Below are 24,342 nucleotides of genomic sequence, written 5' to 3' on the forward strand. Positions count from 1 at the left end.
GCTTCCCACAGAGTTCCAGGGTACACCTGATCAGGTCCTGGGGATTTTCCACCTTTATGCATTTCAAGACATCCAGCACTTCCTCCTTTGTAATATGGACATTTTTCAAGATGTCACCATCTATTTCCCTACATTCTATATCTTCCATGTCCTTTTCCACAGTAAATACTGATGCAAAATACTCATTTAGTATCTCCCCCATTTTCTGCGGCTCCACACAAAGGCTGCCTTACTGATCTTTGAGGGGCCCTATTCTCTCCCTAATGTCCTTAGTGTATTTGTAAAAATCCTTTGGATTCTCCTTAATTGTCTTTGCCAAAGCTATCTCATGTCCCCTTCTTGCCCCCCCCGATTTCCCTCTTAAGTATACTCCTACTTCCTTTATACTCTTCTAAGGATTCACTCGATCTATCCTGTCTATACCTGACATATGCTTCCTTCTTTTTCTTAACCAAACCCTTAATCTCTTTAGTCATCCAGCATTCCCTATACCTACCAGCCTTTCCTTTCAACTTAACAGGAATGTACTTTCTCTAGATTCTTGTTATCTCATTTCTGAAGGCTTCTCACATTCCAGCCGTCCCTTTACCAGTGAACATCTGCCTCCAATCATCTTTTGAAGGTTCTTGCCTAATACCATCAAAATTGGCCTTTCTCCAATTTAGAACGCTGTCAGTCCCGCCCATCCCTCAGCCATGTTTCTGTAATTGCTATGATATCCCAATCCCATGTTCCTGACCATGCCCTGAGTTCATCTGCCTTCCCTGTTAGGCCCCTTGCATTGAAATAAATGCAATTTAACTTATTAGTCCTACCTTGTCCCTGCTTGCCCTGACTGTTTGACTCACTTTTGTTCTCAACTATACCAGTTTCAGATTGATATCTTTCCTCACAACTCCCTGGGTCCCACTTCCCCACCTTACTAGTTTAAATCCTCCCGAGCTGTTCTAGCAAATCTCCCTGCCAGTATATTAGTCCCCTTCCAATTTAGGTGCAATCCGTTCTTCTTTTACAGGTCACATCTATCCTAAAAGAGATTCCAATGATCTAAGAATGTGAATCCTTCTCCCTCCACCAGCTCCTTAGCCATGCATTCATCTGCTCTATCCTCCTATTCCTACCCTCACTAGCTCGTAGCACTGGGAGTAATCCAGATATTACTACTCTCGAGGACCTCCTTTTTAAATTTTTGCCTAATTCTCTGTGATCTCCCTTCAGAATCTCAACCTTTCCCTTCCTATATCTTTGGTTCCAATGTGGACAATGACCTCTTGCTGGCCCCTCTCCCCCTTGAGAACATTCTGCATCCTCTCTGAGACATCCTTGAACCTGGCACCAGGGAAGCGACACAGTCTGATCTTTCGCTGATGGCCACAGAAACATCTGTCTGTACCTTGCACTAGAGAGTCCCCTAACACAATTGATCTCTTGGAACCCAACATACCCCTCATTGCAACAGAGCCAGTCTCAATACCAGAAACTTGGCTATTCGTCCTACGTTCCCCTGTGTATCAATTACCTGCTACATTTTTCAAAACGGTATACTTGTTTGAAATGGGGATAGCAACAGAAGTCTCCTGCACTAACTGCCTACCTCTCTTACCTTTCCTGGAGTTAACCCATCTATATGTCTATATCTGCGACTTTTCCCGTCTCCTATAACTGCCATCCATCACATATCGTTGCTGTCGCAAATACTTCATTGCCTCTAATTGTCTCTCCAACTTATCAATTCGACCTGATAGGATTTACAACCAACAGCATTTATTGCAGATATAATTTGCAGTAACCCATAAACTCTCCTTAAACTACCACATCTGACAAGAAATGCATATCACGTTACTAAAGGCCATTTTTGCTCCTTCTCAATCTATAGACCCAGAAAATAGCCCTGTCTTATTCCTCTACAAAACACTGTCCCAGTTATGGCTTATTAACAGTTATGGCTTATATTTTAAGTTTAATCAAGAGACATATCTCAAAAAATATATAATCAAGAAAGAAGCCACTCTGCTCACTACCGCAGACTTTCTCTAGGCCACACTTAAAACTATTCACTTATCTGATTCTGTGCTGTGACTTCACCTAACAGTTCTTCCAAGATCAGTTGTGAATTTCACTTTTGTTAATTTTCCCAGATGCATTCCAATGTCCATGAATTCAAACAGCAAAGGCAGTATCTTTGCAGGTTCACTGTGATGTCAGTTTCTTTCTCTCTTTCTCTCCTGCACTGACCTCACCATGTATGTCCTTTCTTTTATTTATTTATCTTTTCAGGTGCTCATCTCATTTTCTCTCCAAAACAACAATGGAATAAGCCCCCACCACATTCTCAGGCAGCGTAGTCCAAATCCTAAACATTTGCTATGTAAAAATGGAGATCTAGATTGGTCAGCTAAGAAGAGAGAAAAAGAGTTCTAGAGTTTAGACTCAGTGACTATGGAACAATAGCAATAGATGCAAATCAGGATGCTGTGTGCGAAATTGCAGGTGGTTGTGTTCCCATTATCTGATGCTGTTGTCTTTTAGAGTGATAGAAGTCATGTGTTTGAGAAGTGTCTTGATGAGTTGTAGTGTATCTTGTATATGATTCTTTACATTGGTGCTGGAAGCAGTGAATATTGAAAATGGTTGAGGAGGTGCAAATCAAGAAGTCTTCACAATATTAACAGGAAAAGACAGGTTAGTTAAAGTAAATGACTTCTGCTAGTTGGGGATTCTAGAACTAGGGGTCATAGTCAGAGAATTAGGTCCAGACCATTCAGGAGATATTAGGAAACATTTCTATATACAAAGGTTAGTAGATGTTTGGATCTGTCTTCTGCAAATGATAGCGGATGCAGGATCGGTTGTTAGTTTTAAATCTGATATCGATACATTTTTGTTAAGCAAAGGTATTCATGGATATCACACAAAAGCACATATATGGAGTTAGACCCAGATTAACCATGATCTCATTGAAAGTTGGAACTGGCTCAAAGGGCTTAATGCCCTACTCCTGTTCTTATGTTGCGAAGTGGGTTGCTTTATCCTGAATGATGTTGTGTTTTCTGAGTGTTATTGGAGTTGCACTCATTCAAACAAGTGGGGAATATTCCACCATATTCCTGATTCATATTATGTTGATAATAAAAAGGCTTTGGGAGATAGGCAACGACTATGCATCACAAAATTCCTGGCCTGTGACCTGCTCTTGTAGTCATAGTATTTATATGGATAGTCTAGTTCAGTTCTGGTCAATAGCAACCCGTTGGATGTTGATAAAATTTGAAAACGTTGAATTGTAAAGTATTGGCTGATATACTAGTTTATGACAGGTTTTGCCTTTGGTGATTTGAATAGAAACATAGAATTGAATAGGAATGCTCTTCGGGGCAGCACACTGGCTCAGTAGCACTGCTGCCTCACAAAACCAGGGACCCGGGTTCAATTCCAGCCTCAGGCAACTGTTTGTGGAGTTTGTACGTTCTCCCCTGTCTGTGTGGGTTCCTCCGGGTGCACCAACTTCCTCCCACAATCCAAAGATGTGCAAGTTAGGTGAATTGTCCATGCTAAAATTGCCCATAGTGTTCAGGGATGTGTAGGTTAGATGCATTAGTCAGGGCTAAATATATGATAATGGAATGGGTCAGTGTGAACTTGTTGAGTGGAATGGCCTGTTTCCACACTATAGGGATTCTAATTCTAATTCTTAAAAAAATGGGCACGATTGTAGGTGAAATTTGTGTCTGAGTTGCCAATTGAACCCAAAATGGAAGAGAATCAACAATGAGGAGACATTATCTTAACACTAGAACTAAACATCAGCAGGTATATTTTTGGAATATGTAGCAGAAATCTGGAATTCTCTTCTCAAGAAGAAAGTAGATGCTGGAGCACTTAAAACCTTAAAGATGGAGATCCATAAAACCTGATAAGTAAAGGGAAAGTAAGGTAGATAAATGGAGTTGAACTACACACGAATTGTGAAATCATGAATCATGCAACAGATCATAGAGTCATAGAGTTTTAAAACATAGAAAGAGGCCCTACAGCCCATTATATCTGCAGCAATTATCAAGCACCTATCTATTCTAGAACAAGTTCTCAGCACTGGGTCCATTGCCTAATGTGCTACAGCATTTCAAGTGTTCATTTAAATACTTCTTAACTGTTGTGATGGGTCCCATCTCTACTCTTTTAAAAGGTGAGTTCTATATGCCCATCACCCTTTGGGTAAAAAGGTTCTTCCTTAAATCTCCTTTAAACCTCCTGCCCCTTTTTAAATCCATGCCCCTGTTTATTGACCACTCTCTGAAGGGTAAAAGTTTCTTTCATTCTATCCTATCCACCCTATCTATGCTACTTTAATTTTGTACACAAGATAACCCAGCCTAGAGAAAGTCTCTTCCATAGATGAAAATTCTCCAGCCCAGCCAACATATCAATGAGTTTCCTATCACACTCTCTACTGCAATCACCTCCTTCCTTTAGTGTGGCAACCAGATCTATTCTAACTGCGGCCCAACTAAGAAATTATCTAGCTCCATCATAATTTCACTGTCTGGCATTCAATGCCTCAAGTAACATGCTTCATTAACTACATTATTCACCTGTCCCTATGGATCTGTGGAAATGCACACCAAGGTCCCTCTGATCTTCTATCCTTCATATTATTCATTGCCTTGTTAGTCGTCTCAAAATGCATCGCTTCATACCTTTCCAGATTAAATTCCATTTGGCATTGTTTTGGCCATTTGATCAACATATTAACACTGTCTTGTCAGTTAAGCCTTTCCCCCTTGTTTTTTTAACACATCATCAATGTTTATGTCATCTCCAAGCTCACTGATCTAGCCAACATTTGTGTCTAGATCCCAAATTGACCCAACAAATAATAAGGGATCCAACATTGAACCCTGTAGTGTGCCACTGGACACAGATGTCCAGTCACAAAAGTAATCTTTGACCATCACCCTCTACCTCCTACCACTAAGCCAATTATGGATCCAATTTGCCAAATTGCATGGATTACATGGGCTCTTACGTTCTTGACCAGTCTCACATGTGACACCTTGTCAAAAGCCTTACTGAAGTCAAAGCATAGTGTAAGTGTACTATCCTTATTCTGATGAGCTCTATGGCTCTGTTTCAAACTCTGTAGCTATCAATTTTCTGGCCACACTGGTTCAACTTTATCAAAATAAAAATATGATTCGTGTGTAGTAAAAATGCAGAATCATTTAAAAAATTCTTTGTGATCTGAATAAATAAAATTTCAATCTGAGTATTATTTAAAATGTAAGCCAGGGGGCAAAAGCCCAGAAATCTGAATACCCTGCACGTATGCTACACAAATGAAATAAGCATCCACTGCAAGTTCAATCTATCAGGTGGACAGCAAGCCTGAATCAGACATCTGCAATATTGGTTCAGCTTCCTCCCTAGTCACCCTAACCCTCACCTTAACCCTAAACTATGCTGCAGTCAGATTCTTCAGTCTTCAGGAACTTCTGGAGAATTCAATATGAAAATTAGATTAAGATTTTCCCCATCACTTAATGTGGAGCAAGCAAGAATAGGAATGCTCCTTCTGGTTCCAAGTTAAATCCACAGACTAATTATGCCATCACAAACATCCCGCTCTTTCCCAAATGAAATCCCTATTCTGAACCATTCTGAAAATCTCTGCCCAAAACCTCACCGTGACCACCAAGTTTTTTCAAGGGTTGCAACTAACACCAGTAGTAGTAGTGAAGAAAGTGAGACAGGTGCACTGATTTTCTGTGGCTGTGCTGGCAACACTGCTGGCCCCTTGCCAGCACTTAGGCACAATGTCCTACCTTTCAATTCTGAACATCAACATTGTGTAAAATCAGATAAAGCTGAGCCTATCTCTGTAAATATATTGCAGGTAGTCTTAGCCTTCTAGCTCAAGGCCTTTTGTCAACATATAAGCACTCCAGATTGACAACATGTGACAGATCATGCAATTTATTTAGTTTATTCTTACTTGAAGCTTGTATATAAAGCGCTCACAAAGACAGTTGTGCATTAGTCAAATTTACTGTTTTGTTAATTAATATTAATCTGTGAAAAAACTGTAATTTTGTAAGCGAAAGATCCCAATGAAAATATAGTTCAGTTGCAACCTCCAATATCTCTACAGCATCAAAAAAGAAATACTTGATTGAAAATGTTTATTCCACTACGAGCTATGATACCTGGATACATCAGACTGCTGCAGGTGAGCATTAGAAAAAGGTGGTTTGAGTGTGAAGAATTTGTCTGAAGTTTAAGTCAGTGTATTTTAGTTTTGTATAATAACTTTTAGTTCTTGCATATCAAAATTACTGAATTCACATGTACACGCAGTTAAATGATACAGTTTTGAAATCTATGTCAATAAATTAAACTAGTTTTTGGGAGACTCTATAATCTTTACTTATGCTTTTAACTGAGCTTTTGCAAATTGGACTCATTCCATATAAAGCAAATTTTATTCTGAATTATAGATTATACATTTTCTAAAATTATAGAAAATGTTGCAAATCTCCTGAAATCTACAATAAATGTCTTGTTGCATTTAGGCCATTGTTGATGTTCTGCATGAGAAATTCCTGAGTGCACTCAAGAAGCCATCAGTGTTATGTTACTAATAGAACACGATATGTCAGTTACGACTGGTATCACTGAGAGTTTCTGTTGTTTTGAGTAATATTACAACAAAAAAGCACGCAACTTCTAAAATGCCCATTTCATCCATATGGCATAGGCACAGGGAGTAGTCTTATTTCTGGACTTTTGCCTCCTAGCTTACATTTTAAATAGATTTCAGATTAAAATCTTATTTACATAGAACACAAAGATGAAATCAAGTAATGAATGGTAGCTACTGCGATACCTTGAATTACACACATCCATTTAAATGACGCTAAGCAATTTATAAACAAGAATGAGGACAGACAATTATGATGGAAACATGGTTATTGGGGGGTAAAATATATTAATAAATTAGAATTTTGTAATGCATAGGATTTTATAGACATAATTTATGTAACATGGTCAACAATTTTGTGACAGCAACCTGCAATGGATAATAATAACATTATTATAAAATGTCGAATGTATTGTTCCTTTTGTTGAGCTGCTTAGTTTAATACTGTCTTTCTCAAAAGGTAGGCATTGCTGCATTGCATGAAAAAGCCAGAGAGCTGGATGGAAGTTTAACATTGGAAAGTGAATCAGGAATTTTTAAAGCTCACAACCAGTAGTAAATTAATACAATTTGTGAATTCTGGAAATCTCAGGAATAGCATCAAAAACTTTAAAAATGTTCATCATGTCAGTAATCTCTTTATTAAAATGTTATTAGTATCCTTTATCTGAATTGTAAATTAGTATTTATTTCAAACATTTTTAGAAGAATGTAACAAGAAGCACATTATTTTTTGAAGTACAGTATTTTACACATAAATAATGTTAACCATCATGTTAAACTCCTGTTTATATTGCCACAAAGTGCCTATATTATTAAAACTCAAAAATGTACTAACATATAAAGAATGGACAGTGGTCTATCATCTCTTGATCAATAATAATTGATAATATTCTGAATGATTAACTAAGCTGCAAAAATTGAAAGTCTTTTAAGTTTATATGAACCATGGTACATTTTACAGACTCATTAAACTCACCTTCAATCAAATTCTGCAGATGTCCTCAGAATATTGTCATGCCTGGTAGGTTCAGGAAAAATTACAAGCTAAATGGATAAATCAAAATTTTCCACCAATTTGCAGCTCCTATCTTTGTATAAGACCCCAGGACCTATGCAGTTTCACCACTCTACTTTTCCGTCACTGAAAATTATTTTCTTAGCACATTAGACCTTTCACGCCATGATTTGTGCAACATTAACTGCCTCTCTACAATATTTATTAGTTTAGGTAAATGTTATTTAACTTTGCCTGTCTGAGATTTTTTTCTTTCTTGTGTTTTCCAAGTGTTTATAAGACATCAACACCTGACAATGAACTTCCAGAAGCATAATACTGGGTTGTCCTTACCAGGGCTTTTTGGGTCACCTGATGTTTAGTAACCAATCATAGGTTTCACTCAGTGGTCAAATGTAAAACAAATAGAGCAGACAGAAGCAAACAAACAAAAGTAGTAGTGTACGAGAAGATCGGGCGCAACTGGAATTTTCCAGCTACACTGTAAACACGCAATATGTTGTCTTCATTGTGAAAAAGAAATTAAATGCCTGATTTAAAAGCAAATTACTGCGGATGCTGGAATCTGAAACTTTGACAAAGCTTTGACAAAGGGTCAGTTAGACTCGAAAAGTCAGCTCTTTTCTCTCCTTACAGATGCTGCCAGATCTGCTGAGATTTTCCAGCATTTTCTCTTTTGGTTTTAAATGCCTGATTTGTTAGGTGAGCATTTCTGCAAATTTGAATACTGTTAAAAATATAACAGCCCATCTGTGAACTTCATAAAAATTTCTTGTCATCCAAACTTGATGAAGCATTATGCCAGGTATGCCTTGTTTTATAAAATACATCCACAAAAAACAGGTGCTCCATTACAAGCATGATCATGTTTAGAAATCTCTATATTAAATAACACCTATGTACAGAGAGCACACTGACATCCCAGCTAATATTTGAGATATTCTTATGTCCATTGTTGCTGCCAGTTAACCAATGAGAAAAGAATGTTGCTCCCATTTGGCATTGTGATAAATTGTCATCCAATTTTGTGGAAACCAGGAGTAGTAGTAGTAGGTGGCACGGTGTTTAGCACTGCTACCTCACAGTGCTAGAGTCCTGAGTTCAATTCCTCCCTCAGGCAACTGTCTGTGTGGAGTTTGCACATTCTCCCTGTGTCTGTGTGGGTTTCCTCTGGGTGCTCTGGTTTCTTCCCACAGTCCCAAAGATGTACAGGTTAGGTGAACTGGCCATGCTTAATTGCCCAATGTGTAGGTGTAGGGGAATGGGTCTGGGTGGGTTGCTTTTCGGAGGGTCAGTGTGGACTTGTTGGGCCGAAGGACCTGTTTCCATACAGTAAGTAATCTAATCTAGATTGTACATAACAATTAGTGCAGCAGTAGAAGACTTGCTTCAGGGAATCCCTCAGGTCAGAGTTTCAATATCAGCATGGAAATGTTTGCTGAAGAAACCCAAGTGTCAGTTATCTTAGGTATTTTTAGACTTTAATTCCTTACAGACACTTCAAACAAAATGCAAGTATCCTCCCCACTCACCTCATAGAGCAAAACTCCCAGCTTCCCGGGGAGGGATATTAGTAACATTTCCATCTACATGTACAGTTTTGAACTAGTCTACACTATTTTCATTAAGAGCCTTTGGGAAGAGAATTTGAAGAAAGAGTACACTGACAACTTTCCACTGACAATGTTACAAAAAACAATTGATGACATAGACCTGGAAAGGTGCAGGTGCACAGATCTTTGAAGGTGGCAGGACATATTGAAAATATAGTTAGCAAAGTAATAAGTTCGAGCTTCATAAACAAAGACCTTGAGTAAACAAGCAAGAAAGTTATGTTGAACACTAATAAAACTCAAGTTGAGTCACAACTGGAATTTCACAACGAGTTCAGTTCACTCTCTATTCCTGATTGAAGGGCTTTTACCCAAAATGTCAATTTTCCTGCTCCTCGGATGCTGCCTGAACTGCTGTGCTTTTCCAGCACCACTTTAGTCTAGAATCTGGTTTCTAGCATCTGCAGCCTTTGTTTTTAACTAGTTCAGTTCACCATACTTTGTTCAGGTTGTGAGAATTCATGAGAAAATGCAAAGATTTATAAGAATGCTTCCAGGGATGGGGAATTTTGACTGTAAGGTTACATCAGAGAAACGGAGGCTGTTGTAATTTGAGCAAGGGAGATTAAGGGAATACTTGAGAGAGATGTAGAAGAATATATTGGTTTGGATGAGGTAGATAAAGATTTTTTTTTAGATAGATTAGATTACCTACAGCATGGAAACAGTCCCTTCGACCCAAAACAACCCTCTGAAGAGAGGTCCACTCCTATATTTACTCCTGACTAATCCACCTAACACTATGGGCAATTTAGCATGGCCAATTCACCTAACCTGCACATCTTTGGACTGTGGGAGGAAGCTGGAACACCCAGAGGAAACCCACACAGAACATGCAAACTCCGCAGACAGTTGTCCGAGGTGGGAATTGAACCCGGGTCTCTAGCACTGGGAGGTAGCACTGAGCCACCGTGCCACCGCAAATAATCTGTTCCCATTAGCTGATGGTGCAAGGATTATGGAAGCTAGATCTAAGATTTTAAATATGAAATGGAGAGGTTTGTGAGGAAGAAGCAGTGACAATCTGGAATATGCTGCCTGTAAGGGAGGTGGACATAAAGTCCATCAATGATTTCAACAGTCAGTTGGATGTGGATTTGAAACAAATAAACTTTCAGTACTAAGGGGATGGTGCAGAAGAATGTGACTCTCTGTTTTGCTCTACGGAGAGTCATCATGGACTCAATTTCTTAAAAACAATTTTTTTTTTCTCTTTGGGTCGGGACACTCCCACTGCATCACAAGAGGGCCCCATAGCAATTTTCAGACAGTGCTCTCTTTCTTTACTATAAAAGACTGATCTTTTCTATCTGTTTAGTACCAACATGGAAATGTACTTGGAACGTTTTCAAGTTCAATTTCAAGTTGTGAGAAGGTGCTTGTCCTATCAGCCATTCCTCAATACAGTTCATGTTCATATTCAAAGAAAATGACAGGTTGCAGAATCTCCACATGCCTTTCTTCTCTGATGATTGGCTCATCAAAACCTTCCACTGAAAGTCTATAAGTAGCAAGAGACAACAGGATCTCAATATTTGCTGAGTTTTCTGATTATTTCCAAAGTGTACTGTCATATCTGAAGCAGCAATATTGCAAGTTTGTGTGAGCTACTTTTATTTGGATCACAAAGAAATCTTGTTTTATTCGAGCTATTTCAGAAACTGGCTCCTTGGTTCCAATGGTTTAAATTAGGTAATCAGTTTAGAGTCACAATTCAAATTATTTTTAAATTCATTTTTATGATTTAAAAGGGACTTAAGGGGCAACCTTTTCATGCAAGGGGTGGTACGTGTATGGAATGAGCTGCCAGAGAAAGTGGTGGAGGCTGGTACAATTGCAACATTTAAAAGGCATCTGGATGGGTATATGAATAGGAAGGGTCTGGAGGGATATGGGCCAAGTGCTGGCAAATGGGACTAGATTAATTTAGGATATCTGGTCAGCATGGACGAGTTGTTCCGAATGGTCTGTTTCTGTGCTGTACACCTTTATCACTTTTTATACTGTGTTTCTATTCAATTAGTAAAGCTATGTTGGAGATCAGATGCATTCAGTTTGGCATGTTAACAGGCAGTCTTTTGGACTCACGCAAAGCTTTAACCTAATGTTATTTCCCACTTTCACTTGATTTAAATTGACTATCTGTCTTTTTTATCTGCTGCTATACAGAACAGAATTTTGTTTCAACCCAGATAAACACAAAAACCTAACTGAGAATAACATTCATTTCCGTGGAGTAGGTCAAAGGCAAACAAGTAACTCAAGCAGTAGCAGGCCAAATAAATGAGTTCAATGTATTTCACATTGCTACAACCTTGCACCAAAAGACTACCACTTCTGACACAATTGCATCATGTGTTTGCAATTAAACAAAACCCTTTTATCAAATTTCGTGCAAGTACAGATTGATTTAAATGTAGGATAATAGGGTAGGGCTATGGATCTGGGTGGATTACTCGTGGAACCAAGTATTTGAAGTGTGTTAATGTTCAAATATTTTCAAACTATGCTGTTACATTTCAGCAGCATGGTGTCTAAGTGGTTAGCACAGCTGCCTTTCAGCGTCAGGGAGCTGAGTTCAATTCCAGCCTTGAGTAACTGTCTGCAGTTTTTAGCTAATGCAGTCAACCCACATTGGCCAACTACAAACTTACGGAGTTCTGTTTCCATAAAGCTGATTTTGAAAATGTATAGAATTTTGTTATTTTTGCATTCATCATAGTAAATTAATACAGTCATTTCCTGTGATTTCTGTAATAAACTAATAGAAGCACCAAAGTCTTGGAAGTTAATGTTTTTAAAAACAAAATTAGCAACTATAATTGCTCAAGTAATTTACTGGTTGTGAAATGTTATTTTAAAATTACAGAAACACAAAGGTATGAGGTCCCACTATTAAAAGGGTCAGATTTAGTGTGTGCCATTTGTAGAAAAATTGTAAATGCATTTATTAATAATTCCTTTACAATTTCACTACAAACCTCACATTTTATTTTATCATGCTTTCTATAAGGTGTGTAGGATTGGTTTTGTTCAATTTTGAATCATCATTGCTGTCAGAGCCAGTAATGGATGTTCTGGTAAGTACATCCAATTTTCTCTATGTCTTTGTATGATTAAATCAATAGTAGAGAATCAGTAAAAATGTAATAAAAACAAAGTACTGCGGGTGCTAAGAATCTGAAATAAAAAGAGAAAGTGATGGACAAACTCTGGCAGCATCTATGATGAGAGTGACAGAGTTAACATTTAGAGTCTAATATGCCTCTTCTTCAGAATTAAAGTGGACTGAAAAATGATCATTTTTATGCCGTTGACAATAGGGGAGGTGGATTGAGTGGTGGTGCCAAAGTAAAAGACAAAATACATTCTAATGGCAGTACAGGAAATATGTAGATTAAAAACAATGGTGTTAGTAGCAAAAATAAGCCAGCTTTGATGACCGCAAACCCATGCAAACAAAATGCAAGGTTGGGGATAGGTGATATAATCAAAATGGAGGATCAAGTTCAAACACTGTTCTTCATTCTGATTATACTTCCAATGACATACTTGTTTCCATGTGTTGCTCTCATCGGAGCTATTTTCTGCTATTAATGCCTATTATTAATATCTATTCTTCTATACCTCTCCTCTACTCCCATTAGTGTTCCCTTTGCCTTTTCTGATAGGCAACCTCACCACTTGTTCCACTTGCTCCTCCCATTTTCTCAACAGCATAGAAACCATCAGTTTTAAGGCCCCTTCTGAGTTTCTCCAGAGTTTTCTGTTTCTATCGTGATGAATTAGTAATTGTGATGAAACATGTGATGTTTCATTTCAATAGATAATTCATTTTATTCATTTTATGATAACTCTCATTATGTGTATGTATAAATTAAGACAGCACAAAATATGAGTGAGACTAGACCATATGATCCTTGTAGCCAGCTCCATTATTCAAGAAAATCATGCCACAACTCCACTTTGAATACCTGCTCTCCATAGTGGTTCTCAGAGAAGAAAAATCTATTTATTCCAGCCTTAAATATGTTGAACAATGGGATCATCCACAACCCTCAAGGCATGTCATTTATAATGATTCCCAATCCTTTGAATGAAGAAATTTCTCATCTTAGTCCTAAATAACTGAAACTTTTCTCCAATTTACGAGTCCTGCATGAGAGGAAACAACCTTTGTGTTTGTCAAACTTCTTCAGAATTCTGTAGCGTTCAATGGGATCACCTTCCATTCTTCTAAACGACAATGAAGATAGGCACAGTATACCTAGTCTCATAGGACAACCTTCTCATTGCAAGAAACAATCTGTTGAATTTTGGTATGCAACCTGCAAAGCAAGTATATCCTTCCTCTGGTATAGAGGTCGATGCTATGCACAGTATTCCAGGTGTGATCTCACTAAGGCCTATACAGTTATAGCAAAACCTTATTATTCAAATATGATAATCCTTTTGCAATAAAGGCCAACATGCTATTTGCCCTCACGGTTGTTTGCATTAAATGCATTCACCTGCAATTGTTCTGTCCACACAAAATTAATGTTTGAAGTTTCAAAAATCCACTATTGAAATATTTTAATGTTTTAAAATATTCATTTGAAAATTATTTTGCATTGTGTTACAATAATAGAACAATTCAATGGTGTGTCCCAAATATGCAATGCATGCTGAATAAAATAGTATTGATTTTCTATTGTTGCAATTTCCTGTACCTGATTACAGGTAAGCATAGATGGCTGCCCAGCAGACTCTTTGGCACCCTGACTGGCCTTAGTGTTATGAATGAGAAACTGATTCTATGTTACCTGGAATCATACATAGGCAAGAGTAGAGTTATTGTTTGTTCACTATTATAAACAAGTATCCATTTCAAAATGGTTGCCTATAATATAACTGCTTATCTTTTATTGAAACTAAGAATTTTTTTTTGTCTTTTAGAGTCGATCTGCTGGCAAAATGACACTGAACAATACAGACACATTGATGCATGGGACAGCTCTATTTCTCGGCGTGTTAGGTTTCAGCATGTCCTACTATAGTACACGACAAATGCAACTTCAGCAGAAATCATTAACTAACTTTAAAACATCTACCTGATAAAGAAGTGGATGCAGAATGTTCACTGTAGGCCATGAAAGTGAGATTGTATTTGATGGTAAATGTTGTCAGATCACCTCCTGGATTACGCCTGCTGTCTTAAAGTTTTAAAATCCAATAAGCTTCGATTTCATTACAAATGCACTAATGATTTGTTGTGGTAAAGGCAATCAGCCTTTAACTAATGCAGACAATTAACTTTTGAAACTTTGTGCATAGAAATTTGAATCTGAAGCTAAGTCTAAGCCATATTGTAATTAATTATGCAAAATGGAGACTGCTGTCATTCACTATGATGGCTGTGTGCAGAGATATATTCAAAGTGATTCCATGTAACTAGCCACAAAATTTTGCAGAAGTTAAAAACTGTTTTTACCATTAACTTCTGAAAAAGTGGCTGACATAGTAGGCCAAATGCACCATAAGAATGGAAGGAACAAATATAGGCCATTTGGCCCTCTGTGCCTACTCTGTTATTCAGTAAGATAATAGCTGATCGTCTACCTCAACTCCACCTTACTGCTTGATTACAAAGCACCTAAAAATCCATCAATCTCTGACTTGAAAGTATTTGATGATTGAATACTTACAGCCCTCAGGTTTAGAGGATTCCAAATATTCACAGTCCTTTGAGTAAAGAAATGTCTTCTCATTTCAATCCTTACTGTTTAAACCCTCCTTGTGAGGCTGTGATTCCTAGCTCTAGACAGGAAAGACAGCCTCCCTAGCAACTATCCTGTCTAGTCTCTTGAGAACTGTATATCTTTCAGTGAGATAACTTCTCATTCATTTAAATTTCAGGCAGTAGGCTTAATCCTCTGAATTTCTCCTCATAGGAGAATCTCTGTATCCCAAGAGTCAATCTACTGATCCTTTGGTACCTTCCTTTGAAGAGAAGTGTATCCTTCTTTTGGTATGGAAACCAAAAGTGTTCTCAGCATTGCACTTGTAATTTCCCTAAGGTCCTCTATAATTGCAGCAAGACTTATTTGGTCTTACTCCAAAACCTATGTAAGAAAAGCTTATATTCCACTTGTCTGTCTTCCCCTAATTTTGTATTGTTGACTGTGCTTGTTAACTTCCTGTGAATTGTATGTATGCAAATGCCTTTTCAAAGCCAACATCTCCCAAACTCTTGCCATTTAATAAATATTTTGTTTTTCTATTTTTGTTACCAAAATGAATAAATACATCTGGCTTCAAATTATGATCCTTGAGGAACAATTTTATTTACTCACCCATCCATATCCCTTTGTAACTGGTCTGCATCCTCCTCAGACCTTACTTTCTGATCAAAGTTTATACTATCAGCAAGCATGGACACACTACAAATTGTTGATGTAAATTATAAATAGGTAAGCCCCAAGCACAGATCCTTGCAGTACCATAATGCAATTTGTTATTGTAAAATGTCCCATTTATTCAGATTGTCTGGTTTATGTTGGTTAACCAAGCTTCAATGCATACAACATATTTCCCTCAATCCTCTAAGCCATGTTTTTTCTTCCCCTTCTTGAATAACAAATTTGTGTTTGCTGTTTCCAATCCCTAGAGATTATTCTAAAAACTAGAGGATTAAAATGCTTCTTCTAATTTTGTAGCCATCTCCTGTGACATAAATCATCAGGTCCAAGGGATTTGTCAGCTTTTAGCTCCATTAATTTGCCCAGTACAGTATGTGTACTAAAACATTTTGTTAAAAGTTCCTCAATCTCACTAATCTCTAAGTCCCTCATTATTTCTAGAATGCTCTTTGTGTCTTCTAACATGAAGGATACAAAGGGTTTGTTTAATGTTTCTGCTTTTGGTTATTCCACTAGCAATTTATCTGTTGGTCTGTTAGAAAGATGCTTGCTACTATTAATTTCCTTTCTTCCATTAATGTTTTTATATACCTACAGAAACTTTTCCAATCTATTTCTATGTCTGTTCCTAGTTTACTTCTAACTTCTGTTGTCTTTCTATCTTCTTTTTGGTCATCTTTTTCTAATTGTAAGATCATCCCCAATCTCACACTTGATATTCTTTGGGAACATTAGAAGCTCTTACTTTTAATCTACTCTGTCTTAAAATTATGTTATTAGCCAGCACTGGACCACTTTTCATGCTGGATTTTTATTTCTTAAGAATTGTTATGTGTTGTGGGTAATGATTTTTAAAATATTAGACATTGCATATCTACCCCTTACTTTACTTACCATATCTTTACAAAGGTATCAGAAAAATATGCATTACCAGTATTCTATTATAACAAGTAATAATTTCATTAACTTTTGTGAATTAGTACTGGATTAATATGTGGTTTTCAAGGATCATGGTATCTTTGTTCAAAATGCCATTCATTTCATTATCTGGTAATCATTGTAATCAATCAAATACAATATTTTAAATATGAACAGAAGCACATCAATATGATGCTATGCAATGATATATATATATTTGGCAATTTAAAGAATAACATTTATCTTACTGTATAAAGACCATTATTGACTGCAAATCATGACATACTTAACCAGAACGTAGCAGCAAAAATAAAAATGAATTACCAGAGTAAGAGAAAGGCAAAAATTAATTGCTCAAGACAAAAATAAAAGTTCACTTTTGCCTCAATACTCAACTACCTCTGCTGACACTTAGAGATTTAAAAAAAACTCTCATTACAAAATGAAAACTACCAGGCTCAACTTCATGATCACAAAGAAAAGTGTATTTTTACCGAAGTATGGCAAATGGAAGTAACTGTAATTTGTTTTAGCTCTGTCCTTTCAGTTTATTGTCCTTCAGCTCTTTGAAGGAAGACAGATCTGATGCATAGCACTCAAACCTCCACCATACAGGACAAGGAGATAGATATCAAATCCAACCCAAGGCGTCCATTTGCTATGGTAACACGCACTATCCATCCATGTCGTGGTCTGGAGCTACAAATATTGATGGTACAGGTTCCAACATTTCTGTCTTGTTCAAAGTGCCTCTGATTCTGCAATGTGACTAGGTTGGTATAGAAAACACGTAGGCACACTCTGCCTAATGCCCACTATCATCTTGGAGTGAATTCCTTCATCACGAATGGAGCATGACATATGGGTCAACAAATGAATCAAGCATCTTGATTGTGTATGTTCATCAGCATTTTCCAATCAGATTTTGTAGCAATGACAGATCAGACCCCATTTTATGATCCAGTTAGAGACTATAACTTTTTATTTCAAAATAGACAAAATTTGAAATCTCAATACTTATTTAGAGAATAACCATAGGATTTCGCATTTTAAAAATCTTTAGAAAATCAGAAAGATAAAATAATCTATATTACCTTTCTTTTATCTTTAACACAGGCTAAGCATAAATTAACAACCAAATTGTAGTAATACACAGCCCAAAGGAAAAACAGAAACAAAAACTGAAATTGCTGGAGAAACTCAGCAGGTCTGGCAGCATCTTTGGAGAGAGAGCTGAGTTATAACATTTTGTGTCTAGTGATCCTTTTTTAGGACACAGCCATTTTATCTACTGTTTACCAAAATGTATTTCCAATCAACCTGCTCCACTTCAACTTTTAAACTCTGAAAATCTGCCTTTTTCCGGTCTGGAATCTTAATCCTTGACTGATTTTTTTAAAAAAATCCTTTCCCAATTTAACATTGACCTTTATTGCGTTATAACTGTTATTTCTCAAATGGTCCCCCACTTTAACATTCTCCACTTGGCCTGCCTTATTTCCTAGGATCCAATCAAGCACAGGTCCATCAATAGTAGGACTGGAAATGTACAATTCCAGAAATTTCTCCTGTCTCATTGCAGGAATTTCTCCCCCTTCTATGCCCCACAATCTCACCTTTTTCCCAGTCTACCCTGCGTAATTGAAATCACCAACTATCACAACCTAATTGTCCTGCAGATTTCCATAACCTGCTTACAAATGTTCACTTCTACTTCCTCACCACTATTTGGATGTCTAAAATAAATGCCGCGAACGTCACTGCTCTCATCCTGTTTCTCACCTTGAACCATATAGATTCTAATTCAACAACTGCATCTCATTCAAGGGCAATGATATTATCATTTACCAAAACTGCTATACCTCTTCTCTTTTTACCCACCCTATTTCTACAAATAATCTTAAAAGCTGGAATGTTAAGTATCTAATCCTCTTCTGGCTTGAGCTATGTTTCTGTCAATGGTGTTATATCATATAATTTCTACTTCTAGTTTCCCAATTTGTTCACTACACTCTGTGTATTTACATATATACAATTATTTTTGCCTTCATCTTTTGCTCATTAAGATGCAAGCATGACTTTGTTCACTGACAACACTCAAGCCTTCCCTCACTTCCTTTTCCCTGTTCCCCATTTTCTCTCTTTTGCCCTCTCTGGTACTTCCAAAACTGGGCTCATTCGTCAATTCACCTGCCTGCCTTATAAGTTTAAGTCTATCTCCACTACAGTATTTAATCTCTCAGCCAGATGCTTTCTTCCACTTCTGCGCAGGTCCTTTCCCAAAAGTGATCCCAATGTCCCAAAAATCATAACTCCTCCCTAATATACCATGTTTTAAGCAACACATTTACCAAAACATCCATCTAACACATTTATCTCCACGCGGGTGAAGCTCATGGCACAGGCAGTATCTTTGAGTTTACCAGTCTGGAGATCTTGTGTTTCAACATTCTCCCTAACACCTGAAACCGATTATACAAGATGTCCAATCTATCCTGAAAATCTTGATGGTTCCCACATGAACCTCAACCACGGGTTGTGCATCTTCCATTTCCAGATGTTTATTCAGCCTTCAGCAGCACTTGCATCCCCGAGGCAACCGACCATGCTCAAAGACTCAAAATCTCAGCTGCAAACTCGCCTGTCTATCCCTCAAACTGTTGAGTCAACCACTTTCTAACACACATCCACCAACTTCAATACCACTGAGTCACCAACATCTCATATCATTCTGTCCTCCTCCTGAGGGGTTTCAACTCTTTACTTTCAAAGACCCAACTTGCCTCAAAGACCACACTGACTTGGACTGCGTCAGAGACTGCTCACTTCTGAGTGGCTTAATCTTGTCTCCTGAGGCCATGCTATTCTGGATTCCCAAGCTTACACTCCAACATTGACTTATGGGCACCATTCCATTTCATTAGCCACATTGAGCCGATATTCGCTGCTTTAGAGAGTTGTGTCTGCAACAAAGGCCAGCAATACCGAGCCAGTGACTTTATACCACCTTCTAAACTCCGAAAGACTTCTTCTGGGCTTCACCTGGAATGGTTTGACTGGACTTGTGGCAATTGCTAAATGTCTGAAAGGAAATCAAAGGGGATGATAGAAGTCAGGAAAGGGGTCATACGTGGGAGCAAATGATCCGTGATCACACTCAGCGGTTTGCTCTACTGAGCAGAATGGTGGCAGAATCAAGAATGGTGGCAGAATCTATGGTGGCAGAATCAAGATAAGCTGACAGCTCAGAAGGATCATGAAGAAACCATCCTCAACATTCTCAGCGACATTACATGCTTTGTCACAGTTAATTCCATGATGTTGAAAACCAATTCCACCAGAGGATGTAGGAAGTAGAAGGATACTTGTGCCCTGTCAATCCAGTTCTATTCTACTCCTTTCTACTTTGTGTGACCTTATCCTGAAAGGGACTGGTCAAAATGTCACTATTTGTATTGCACTATGTTTAGGCAGCATAACTGCCATGGCTGAATATCCAGCGGTGTATGGGAGCAATATTGGTTCAAATATCTGAATATTAGATATGAGTCTGGAGTGCTAGTGACTACTGATAGTTTAGTTATGTACTGAGCAGTGAGAGAGGCGGGTGATGTGATGCCGGTCAAAATGTGTGGTGCTAGAAAAGCACGGTCGGTCATGCAGCACCCGAGGAGCAGGAGAGTCGATGTTTCGAGTATGTGGTGCATGAAATAGGATGCAAAGATGTGTTCACTGACTATGAAGATCCATATAAGATCATTAGACTTCTTGAGTCACTCTGTTAGCTCAGTAGGTCCAGATTAAAGAGACTGACCTCCGTGAGCACCTGTTCCCTTCTGAGGGATGTCCTTGGAGACCTCCTGAGCTCCTGCCCCACCACTACTATTCGTGGAACCATGTCTTGCCATTAACCTCCAACAACCATCCCTGATGCTGGAGCCCCATTTTGGCTCACAAACCATTCTCCTTTTTAAGCAATACACAAATAGAACTCAGCACAGCCTGCTATTATTTAGCGAATATTCCCTTTAAGAGGATCAGACTGCCTTTAAAACCAGAGGTCTAGTTAGACCTCATATAAGCACGATACTGCTTTGCTGCATGCTGAGTACAGAGGCAACCAGCAGCACAGAGACTACACAGCTCAATAGTACCACTAATGTAAATGACGTGAAAAACTAATGTAAAAAACTTTGTGTGCTGTCTACTTGTACCACAGTTAGTGCATTAGATCATAACTGGCAACCCATTGGAAAGTTAAAGATTCAACAAGTTTAATACAAGAACAGACATCAGAAAAGTGGCAGAGGTCAGGATAAAAAACCAAGGGAAAGGACTGTGATGGGATGAAAGGCAAAAGAGTTTAATGACAGAAGAGCGCAAGGTGTAAAGCTAAAGATGGCAGTGGGGTTGCGAAGAAACAAAAGATGGAGCTGGAGAGATGTGAGTGGGCATGGCATTAACAACAACAGTCATCCAAAAGCAACTTAAGATTTGTAGTAATTGAATTCAGCATTAAGTTTGCAAGACTGTGATGTCCCTCATCTAAAGGCAAGGTCTCATTTCTCAAACTCATGTTGAATTTTATTTGAACAGAGTGGGAAGTCCAGAACAGATATCAGAGTAGAGATGGTGGAGCGGGAGAATTACAATGACCAATGACTGGAAACTCAGGGTCATGCTTGCATACTGAAATGAGGTGTTCTACAAAGTAGTCACCAAATCTGGTGATGATATTTCCAGTGTGGAGGAGCAGCATATATACTAAAGAATTAAATCATTGTTGCACATATTTGGGGACTTGGATAGTGAAAAGGGAGAGATAAAAAGACACATGTACCTCCTCTACTTGCATGGGAATGGGAGGTAGTATTGAGGGGGGTAACTGTATAGTGAACCAGCGTGGTGCAGAGGGAATGGTCCCTTTGCAATACTGAAAGGGGAAGGAGATGGAAGATATATTTGGTGGTGGCATCACACTGAAGATGGCAGAAATGGTGCTCAATGATCTATTGAATATAAAGACTGATGGGGTAGAAGGTGAAGATGAGAAGAATCATGTTCTGGTTCTTAGAATAAGGTGGAGGGTTTAGAGTTGAGGTGCAAGAAATGAAACGGAATAGTCTGGTTGACAATCTCAGTAAGAGCAGTGCGGTTGCTCCAATGACAAATAAAGGAGACATATGATGGACCAGATGCACCAGAAATGATTGGTGGAAAGTGTAGTCAAGGTAGTTATTCAAGTCAGTGGGCTTAAAGTGGATATATCCAGAAATGGAGACAGAGAAGTTAAGGAAGGAAAATAAGATTTGGAGATGTATCATGTAAAGGGAGGAAAGAATGGAAACTAGAAGAAAAGTCATTGAGGTTTCTACATTCAGACTAAAGCAACAAAAGACACAAACACAGTCATATGCTGTAAAATGTTGTTAGGAATGCACCTGAATAGCACTGAAACATAATATTTTCTTTGAAAAAGAAGAGAGGACCTATACAGTTATCATCCCTTTCTCAAAAAATTGGTACTATTTTCTGTAGTATTTTTCCAGATGATTGCTCTCGCACCTTGTGATGTTTGCATCTTCTGGTATGTTGTACAAGGTAAGGGTTGTTTGAGACAATGTGCTGACACCAATCTTCCTCCAAAACCACATTACCAACTCCATCCCTGTCCCTTTGGTCAGACGGAGATGATGAAGAACTTATGCTCGAAACATCGATTCCCCTGCTCCTCAGATGCTGCCTAACTGGCTGTGCTTTTCCAGCCCCATACTCTTGACTCCAGACTGAGATAAGCCAGACTGTTCACAACCTTGTGTCACAATTGACCCTGAGATGTGCCTCTGACTTCATATTCACATGATAACTAAGATTACTTATTTCCACCTCATTATATCACCCAAATTCATCTGTGTCTCAGATCATCTGTTGCTCAAACCCTCATTCAGGGCTTTATTGCTTAAGGACTCAAGATTTTCAATGCACTCCTGGCTCTTGTCCCACATTCTACCTCCAGAAGATCATTTATCACTCTGCTGGTCATTTCTTAACTTGAAGCATCACTCCTGTGCTTGCTGACCAACATCAGCTCCCAGGAATGAGAAATGTCTTAATTTTCAAAAATATTAGTCTTGCCTTCAAATTCCTCCCTATCTTTGAAATCTCCTCCAGCTCTATTGTGTAGTAAGATATCTGTGTTCCTTTCATCTTGTCTCTAGAGGTCCATGATTGTAACCCACCAATGGTGCCTATACCTTTAGTTGCCTGGGCCTCAAGCTCTGGAAGACCATACCTACATCTCTATAATTTCTACCTCACTTCTGACATTTAAGACACTTATTAAAACCTACGTTTTTGACTTAATATCACTTTATACAGTTTAATATTAAATTTTGTTTTATAATGTACCTGAGAAGTTCCTTGCAAAGATTTATTAAGTTGGCAGCATTCGAGAAATCTAAGTTGATGCTTTCGATTCCATAAAAAAAAGAATGAAGGTAAAGAAAAAATTGCTCAAATGTGTGAATAAGTTTATCCTGACAGAGGTTGAAAGTGAGGACTGCAGATGCTGGAGATCAGAGCTGAAAATGTGTTCTGGAAAAGCACAGCAGGTCAGGCAGCATCCAAGGAACAGGAGAATCGACGTTTCGGGCATCAGCCCTTCTTCAGGAATCTGACAGAGGTTGAGTTAGTTTGTGGAAACAATTTGGAATTCTTTACAAGGAGGAAACAGAAACATTGGTAATTGAAATTTCATATTGAAAAGAGAATGAAGAGTTTTTTTTATCTCAGCGGGTTCTGCGATTATGGTACTTCCTGCCTCAGAAGCAAGAAGAGGTGAGGAGTCATTGAATATTTTAAAGTGTCGGCAGATAGGAGTTTCTTAGGCAATGGAAATCAATCATCAGGATTAGAGAGGAGTGTGGAATTTGAAACATAAACAATTTGGCCATGATCTTATTGAATAGCAGAGTAGGCTAGAGGAAGCAAATGGGTTACTTATACTCCTAATTTGTATATTTATATGTTAGTCCCACGCAACTGGAAACTGATAAATTGGTAGTTTTTTTTCTCTAGAATTTTTCTCAGGTGCTAGAAAATTTGAACGTGCGGCTGGGAAAACCTGGGACAAAGAGAGAGAAAGCAGAGTCAATGTCGGAGGCAATAAGTTCCATGAAGGAAGAGCTGATAGAAAATTCCTGGTCTTCACTCTTAAGAAGGAGGTAGATGTGGGTTGAGAGATCTATGAGAAATTCAGTCTATCTTTGACTTACTTTGAACAAGACATAATTTCTGCTTTACATCATCAGGCATATGAATTTTGAATGATTATTGGCTACATTTCTATTTTAAAGTTGTATTTTAAGAGACGTATTTATGTCATAAACTCTAAGAATTCCTGATGACAACAGAATTATTTCTTCTAAATAAGCAACAATGAGAATGTTTTATTCGTATTTCATGCGTGAGTAACAAAATAATGTTTCATTTATCAGATACTAAATGCTAGTTTACAACACTGTTACAATTGGTTTGCCCACTTATATATTGTTACTTTGTCTGTGAAATTTATTAAAATATATATAAATATTTAGGGAAATAGTTAGGGAAACAATTAGATTAAATTAGATTCCCTACAGTTGTTAGATTCTCCTGCAGCTTGGTAAATTTAAATAAATAAACTTTGATTTTTTT

At 37.9% G+C, this 24,342-nt stretch overlaps 1 long non-coding RNA gene across 1 annotated transcript; it reads left to right on the forward strand.

Moving 5' to 3' along the window:
• Window positions 1–5,974: 5,974 nt before the first annotated feature.
• LOC140465032 (uncharacterized) lies at window positions 5,975–23,904 on the forward strand. Its single transcript, XR_011955051.1, has 3 exons — window positions 5,975–6,226; window positions 14,267–14,483; window positions 23,725–23,904. It is a non-coding gene; the product is annotated as an uncharacterized lncRNA (long non-coding RNA).
• The last annotated feature ends 438 nt before the right edge of the window (window positions 23,905–24,342 follow it).

The sequence above is a fragment of the Chiloscyllium punctatum genome, chromosome 3, assembly GCF_047496795.1.
Source record: "Chiloscyllium punctatum isolate Juve2018m chromosome 3, sChiPun1.3, whole genome shotgun sequence".
Taxonomy (NCBI): Eukaryota; Metazoa; Chordata; class Chondrichthyes; order Orectolobiformes; family Hemiscylliidae; genus Chiloscyllium; species Chiloscyllium punctatum.